The 7,850-nt window shown below is 51.2% G+C and overlaps 1 long non-coding RNA gene across 1 annotated transcript; it reads left to right on the forward strand.

Annotated features, from left to right (window-relative positions):
- Positions 1–4,373: 4,373 nt before the first annotated feature.
- On the forward strand, positions 4,374–6,891 carry LOC144333343 (uncharacterized). Its single transcript, XR_013401923.1, has 2 exons — positions 4,374–4,505; positions 5,901–6,891. It is a non-coding gene; the product is annotated as an uncharacterized LOC144333343 (long non-coding RNA).
- The last annotated feature ends 959 nt before the right edge of the window (positions 6,892–7,850 follow it).

Here is a 7,850-nt window from a genome sequence, read left to right on the forward strand (position 1 = left end):
CGAGACCACTCCAGATGAGGAGTGGAGAGTGGTTTCCTCACAGCTGACCCACAGGATCGGGTAACACAAGCAGAAGGGAAACATGGGGACCACAGAGACATCAGACTGTGGACTTCATAGCAAGAGACAGCAACACAAACTAGCGGAGTAATTAAAAACTATGGTAAAAAGAGGTCCACATTCTATTTTAACCTGAAATCAGTGGCACGGGGACCACCACACCACCCTGCAGTTGCCTCCTCCCTCCCCCACACACAGCAGCCTCCTGGGACAACATCCTACTTCCAACTTGCAGTTGCCTCCCGTCCCACCCCCCCACAGTGGCCCCCTACGACATCATCGTACTTCCACCCTGCAGCTGCCTCCCATCCCCAACACACAGCAGCCTCCTGGGACAACTTCCTACTTGCCGGCCACAGCCTGGAGCCCCCAAAGCATGGAGGGGCTTAGCCGAGCCACACAGCATTCCCCCTTCACACCTGGGAAGTCAGCCCCTCACTGAAGTGGGTCCTGTGCCCACCAGCTGTGCACGATCAGAGGTGTGAGGTTATGGACCTGGTCACCCACTGTGCAGAGAGGCGTGAGGTCATGGACCTAGTCACCCGTTGTGCACGAGCAGAGGTGTGCAAGGTTCCAGACCTGGTCACCCACTATGCACAATCAGAGGTGTGAGGTGATGGACCCGGTCACCCGCTGGGTATGAATAGAGGTGTGGGTGGTTAGTGACCTGGTCACCAGCTCTGCACAATCAGAGCCATGCGAAGTTGCAGACCTGGTCACCAGCTGCACCCAATCAGAAGCTTTTGAGGTTAGGGACCTGGTCACCTGCTGTGCACAGAAGTGTGAGGTTATGGACCTCGTCACCCGCTGTGCATGATCAGAGGTGGGCCAGGTTAGGGACCATGTGCGTGGTGATGGACCTGATCAGCAGCCAAGACACCTGCCGTTTCCAGTGTCATCCCGGCTTCTTTCAAAACTGGAAAAGTCTTCAGATATTTCCCAAAAGCTTGTCCATCTTTGAAAACGATATGCGTGTGCACAGGTGATACCGATGACTGAAGATTGAAGGTTAGAGCATTCCAGCCCCATGCCCATGTCCCATCCCATCTGCGAAAACTTGAGCACAAACATCTCCCTCTCTGAAGCTCCCTGAACCCTGTGGCAGGCCTGAGACTCAGGTCCAGTGTCCTGTCAGTTACACTGAACAAAATGTAATTCAACACTGGCCATGGGCCCTGTGCTTTAAAAACCACATATAAATCTCCCAAAGAACTACAATCTATGAAAGCTTTCATGGCTAGTATTTTAGGAAGACTGATCAGTCTTGACCTAAATCAAAGCCGACACTGCCCAAATGCACTCTAACCCCAGCTTCGTGCACAGGCAGCCATCGCCTGGCCGTCAGGGTGACCAGCAGCCTGGGCACAGACAGGACCAGCGCCGGTCCCTCCCTGCACCTTAAGGGGGCTTCTGAGCTGCTGTCCATGATCAGTGATGGTGACGCCCAGAGCAGCTTTCCGGGAAAGCAGTAAACCTTTCAGGTCCTCACCTCACGAGGATGGCCATGTATAAATCAACCGCCTTTGTTACTGCCCTGCCATTCTCAAAGAGGAGATGGGTTAAACTTCTTTATCCACATGCCCAACACAAGGCACACCTGCCCCAGCACGAGGCTCATCTACTTAATCCCGGGAAACTCACACAACCCACAATCAGAGGCCGCGCACAATCAGAGGCCGCGCACAATCCGAGACTGAGCACAATCAGAGACCACACACAATCAGAGGCTGCACAGAGACCACACACAGAGACCCACACAATCAGGGGCCACAAAGAGGCCAGAGGCCACAATCAGAGACTATACACAATCACAGGATGTGCACAATCAGAGGCCATGCACAGTCTCTGCAACCTCATCAGAAACTGTTTCTGACCATTCACCTGAGGCCACCAAGTTTAAATGAGAGGCCCAGGTTTTAAAAGACAGCAGGAGTTCTCTGAAGGCAAACTCCGTGCATTCCACCATCAGCACCATTTGTGCCTGTCACGGTCAGGAAGAACCACAACCACGTCTCGGTGCCCTTGCAGTGCAGGGCGCTGCGTTTCTCCCCCTTTCCAAACCCGCGGCGGCTCCTGGCGACCCAGCGCCTCTGCTCAGCCACACGCCCCCAAGGCCTTCCTCCCTCACCCCACAGGGGAGCTCCGGCAGCCGGGCTATCTGGCTCATCACTCCGATTCAGTCACTTACACCCTCATTCCAGGCTGAAAATCTCTTCTGAAAATATCCAAATCTTACCCACGTCAGGCTCCATCTTTTCCCCAGAGCTCCTCATCCCCTCCAGAGCAGCAGCCCTGGTGCCCGTGCAGCCGGGGCCTGTGGGCAGATCCGTGGGCTCAGAATGCCCAGCCCCTCAGCCCCTCTGTGTGTCCCCTTACTCCCTGCTCCCTGGCGTTAATGCCCTCCGTCTTCGATTTCCTGATAGGCAAAAGGGGGTTAATTCTAAGAGTGCTAACCGAACTGGATCACTTAACACCATGTCGGGCCCAGAATACCCCTTGATCAATGACAGGTATTGCTGCGCTGTTACCATTGCGCTGGGTCCAGGTTTCCTGTGAGCCCTTTAGGCTCTTTGCCGTAAAGGCCACTCAATGGTCCTGTCCAAGCCTGTCTGTGGCAGATGGACAGGTGAGTGGCCGATGCACACGTGTGATGCTGAATGGGATCGTGCAAAGCTGGCCCCGCGTATTGTGGTCAACGTAAGAAAAAAGTCGCCCATGCTTGCTTGCTGCTGCCCTGCGGTGTCCAGAAGGAGCCGCTTAAAGGCAACTGCGCCGCACCTACCTTCTTGGAAGGAGACGGCAAGACCAGACTGGCTGGAGCTGGGAAGTTGTGCGCTACAGATCAGGGCTGCGTAACCCAGGGAAGGCATCACTCGAAACACGTGCTGGAGGGCAGCCAATCCGACCCGACCGTCCACCTCCAGGGTCAGCCATGGGACTCCACTTGATGTGTCATCCTGATCACCCCTCACAGAGCAAATGAGCCTTTGACTTCAGCCTGTCCTAGGTACAACACTGACTCCCACCTCCCACGTCCTGAACCAGCCTGTTCCGGGGATTGCTGTGGAGGTAGAGGAGCAGGCCCAAGACATCTAGTGGCATTTCCTGGCAAGGACACTCACCATGCTCGACCATAAAACTCGGGTCAACTGGTTTTTCGGAGGGACTGTAATTTACTTGTGGCACGCATGGATACTGATTGACCCAGGGAGGGGCACGGAGGAGGCTGAAGGAAAACCCATGGTGACTGCGCCAGACATTCCCGCACACACCGACATCTTCAGACTGGGGCGGCGTCCTAGTCTTACAATCAAACCGAAAGCCCAGAGAAACTAGGGACCTTGTCCAAGACCAGCAACAGGTATGTGGGCAGCTGGGATTCAACTAAGTCCTTTCCTGGATCCATCCGCGCTGCTCCCTGCCCCCACTCCCACCACCCCGCCATGGCCCCCGATAGACACAGCAGGTCTGAACATCAGGCACCCCGCACGCAGAGTACGGAGCAGAGCCGGCTTCCGCAGTGGGATCTCACACACATCCCACTCCCCTTCTTGCCGAATGCCTCGGGACTCTGTGCGGTCAAGTCTGCAGATGTGGCCTCACTCTGCGCTAGGAGATCTGGGTGGCCGGCAACGTTTTGCAGAGTGCTCCTCCAGACGGGGCTCGTCGGCTGATCCATGAGACACAGGACACCTGAGAGAAGGGCCGACAAACCCCACAAAGTCGCTCCCAACATGGAGAGGACAGGACCACAGCGGGGCTCTCGCAGTCCACGCTTTGGACAGGTCTTGCTGCAAACTGTGGTGCTCGTCAGGCGCGAGGAAGTTTCCCAGGGCAGGAGCTCTAAGTGACACAGCAAAAGCGACACAGGCGATGCAGCAGGATGTACTTCAGCTCAGGGCTCAGGAACCACGGGGTGCAGCGTGGCCTGCAGCAAACCAGACACATCAGAAGCCAATGTCCCACCTTTTACATTCAGTGACATTGAACGGAGGGAGTTATATGTAGCAATCATCTTCCTGGGGGACCCGTACAGCACGCATGACCACCGACACTGACCACGAGTCCTTCCTAGGTCCTGGGGGCTACCCCACTTTACACGCACGGTTCCATGCACAAATCTACGCGTGGCAGTTGTTAGGCCCAGCTTAGAGATGAGGAAAACGCTGCTGGAAAAGCTAAGTGAGAAAATCAGACTTCAGCACACCTGCCATCTCCAAGACCACTACTACTGTATGTGCTAGGGTCTCAAGGGTTGGGTGTGTGGCATTTTAAGGGACTAATTGTAGGTGGTTTTCTTCTCTCCTACACCTGTTTAGCCTGAACGTGCACGTACATGCTCTGCTGCAGGTGCACTGCCGTATGTAGACCAGCAATGCTCTTTCCTGCCTCGGGTTCTCGTCACTGCCTTCCGGAAAATCTCACCTGCTTTACAGCCAAGCCAGGTAGGCCTGGTCAGCCGCACAGTGAAACTCCTGCAGTGTCAGAGCTAAGTGCTGGCTGAGACTTTAACGGCGAAGACAGTGGAGTAATGGGGATAAACTGAGCAAAACTGTATTGTAACGCAGATGAACGTCTAGAAGCAAAAGAAACTGACACCCCTGAGAGCAGGCGACTGTCTCTTACTATGATGTTAATAGCAGCTTGCTGTTTCCAGTGTCTCCGTGTGCCAGGGTTTCCAGTCAGCGTTTGTGTTTATCTGCTCTTGGGCTACCTGATCAAACCTCTGCAGAGATCAGGGATATCTAAATTGACCCAGTATCTGCAGGCTGGCTGCTCAGAGGCCGTGGTGTGGAACGGCCAGGACATCGCTTAGTCATACGGGGCACAAGCATGTCACTTGCCACTCCTGTCTTTCTGTTTCATCAAACCCTCTTTTCTCCTGAATATTGACCATAGCAAAGTCATTAGCCTTTGAGATGCATTTGAAACATCAACTTGCTTTGTTCAAGAGGTTTAAGACACACGTAAGTCTTTCTTGCCATGCTCAACACACACAGCCGGCCGTTTCTGAAGTCAGTGTTTCTGGAACAAAAGCCTCGGCCTGCCCCAGTGAACATTCACACTGAGCACACTGTCGCAAGGCTGCTTGGCCAACCAGCAGGGGGCAGGAGAGAGCTGCAGGGGCCACGTGGGGTCCCTGCAAAGGCGCCTCACTCCCTCAAATCAAGACCGGTGCCTCCTGCCAATCCAGCGGCTTCCTCCAAGGGGAGGAGGCCTCTTCAGCTGCTACTGCACTGATTTCAGACGGCTCAGCCAATGGGGCAACAGATTCAACAGAGTTCCATGTTGTTTAAGGAAAACTTCTGTTACCAGGCAACCTTAGTACCATATTCAACGTAAAATAACCAACAACATTGTTTCCAAAACAACATGCTACTAGTGCCTTATCCTTCAATGCTGCTTAAACACGGAAAAGTATGAGGAAAAAAGAGCATGGCACTTACTTCTTAAAAAATAACACCTCTTCCAGGTTATTTTTACCCCTATCATAAAGACTTAGAACTGTGGATTCCCTACAGGAATGTGGAGTGGGGTTGGATCCCCACACTGACCCAGCCTCACCCCAGGTCAGTCATCCCCCCACCACGGGGTTCACACCTCTCCAGACACTGTCACCTCATCAAGGAAAGGTGGTGTCTCTGAGCTCTCTTCGCAGGAAGCACCCGAACGGGAGCTAGAGACACAGACACACCCACAACTACTTTGAAATCCTAAACATATTTAAGGACTTCATTATTAGTTTTTTAAAACTGTAAGAACAAAGTGACCCTGGTTTTAACCTCTCTGTCACAATAACACCGTGTACATCTGTCTTTTGCTATTTGTTCCTTCTCCAGCAGCTGCTGCCTGGCTGGCCGACTGCAGAAGAACAGCCTCTGGTACTCCCGGGAAGCCCTCGGTAAAAGCGTGAACACCACGATCACGTCTCAGGACGCCGCACATGTTAGGGTCGCCCACAGACCGCCATTCCCAGTGCCTAGAAGGCACTGAACGGGCCTCCTGTTCTTTGTAAATGTCAACTTTCCTAAGCTAAGTTTTCTTGAAAATTTTTAACTGCAGTCCACACGTACTTCTTTGTGCCTTGTTTTTATCCTAGAGGAATACTTTTATGGAAAATTAAGCTTGCAAGGTTGAAGGATTTTCTGAAAGTCGACTCCTAATCCTGGAAGAAAAAAAAAAATGGGCCAAATGTGGTGCTCACGCCTGTAATCCCAGCAGTTTTGGAGGTTGAGGCCAGGAGATTGCTTGAGCCCAGGAGCTCGAGACTAGCCTGGAAAACATGGCAAAACCCTGTCTCTACTAAAAATACCAATAATAATAATAATAATAAAGCTGGGCATGGTGACGTGTGTCTAGTCACAGCAACTCAGGAAGCTGAGGTGGGAAGATCACCTGAGCCCAGGAGGTGAAGGCTGCAGTCAGCCCAGATTTGCATCACTGCACTCCAGCTTGGGCGACAGAGTGAGACACCGTCTCGAAAAAACAAAAAGCAAAAACAACTGTATAAATCATTATAGAAGGGAGCTGGCCAGGCGCAGTGGCTCACGCCTGTAATCCCAGCAATTTGGGAGGTCGAGGTGGGCAGATCACCTGAGGTCAGGAGTTTGAGACCAGCCTGGACACTATGGCAAAACCCCATCTCTAATAAAAATACAAAAATTAGCGGGGCATGGTGGTGGGTACCTGTAATCCCAACTACTGGGGAGGCTGAGGCAGGAGAAGCACTTCAACCCTGGAGGCGGAAGTTGCAGTGGGCCGAGACTGCGTCACTGCACTCCAGCCTGGGCAACAAGAGTGAGAGTCCACTTCAAAACATAAAAATAAAAATCAAGGGAGCTAATGTTTTTCATTTAAAGGAAGGGAGAAGAACATTCAGTATTTATACCTCTCAAGCACACATCTCCAGTGGTGTCCTAAAGTATTCAAGATACACATTCCTACAAATATAGCTCAACACTACTCACCAAGTTACATGCTAAAAGCACATGCATTGTAAGAATGCTACATTATATTTTTTGAGCATCTGTATCCAATATTTTAGCATACTGGCAGTTTTCCCTTCAGGTGCTGTATGCCTAAATTATTACATGTTTAGTCATTCATTTTAGAATTTATGACTATTATGCTTTAGGCAATAAACATAAGCTACTAAATTAATGACTTAGGGGAAAAGTTACTAAGTTAACTTGGAAGTTAAACTTTGCAAACTGAATTTGTTGGACCTCATTCAAGCTAGATGATCAGTTTTTTAAATTGTTTCCTGTGTGTTTCCCTCCAGGATGGAAATAGCTTCACTCTCATCCACTGTGCACACTGCAGCCCACGCCTCTCGTCTACCGCGCCACACTGCAGCCTGCAATTCACCCTGTACCAGGCTTTCCACACCGTACCTGAAAGTCACTAAGTATAACCAAGAAGGAAATGAAAAGCAGATAAATGACCTCCACCCCTACATCCAGCATGCAAATGTTAAACATTCATCAAAGTAAAACCAAAATCCCACGTTAGCTCACGATTGTAACTGGTAGAGTTATGTGCATGGCAATTTAAAAAGTCTAGTTAAGTAAAAACCTAATTGAGACTCTCAAGAAAGACATCTGCAAAGATTGACAGTGAGGAGAGGACTTCACTCTGCATCCAGCCTGTTCTGGAAGCCACGGCCAAATATCAGGTTGTATAGATCCGAAAAGCAGGAAAAAACAAGTGTTGAAAGGTGTACAGTCTCAGCAATGTACAAATTCGATGTAGGATGCTCAGAAACCTTGAATTTCCAATCAGGAAACAGC

The sequence above is a fragment of the Macaca mulatta genome, chromosome 12, assembly GCF_049350105.2.
Source record: "Macaca mulatta isolate MMU2019108-1 chromosome 12, T2T-MMU8v2.0, whole genome shotgun sequence".
Taxonomy (NCBI): Eukaryota; Metazoa; Chordata; class Mammalia; order Primates; family Cercopithecidae; genus Macaca; species Macaca mulatta.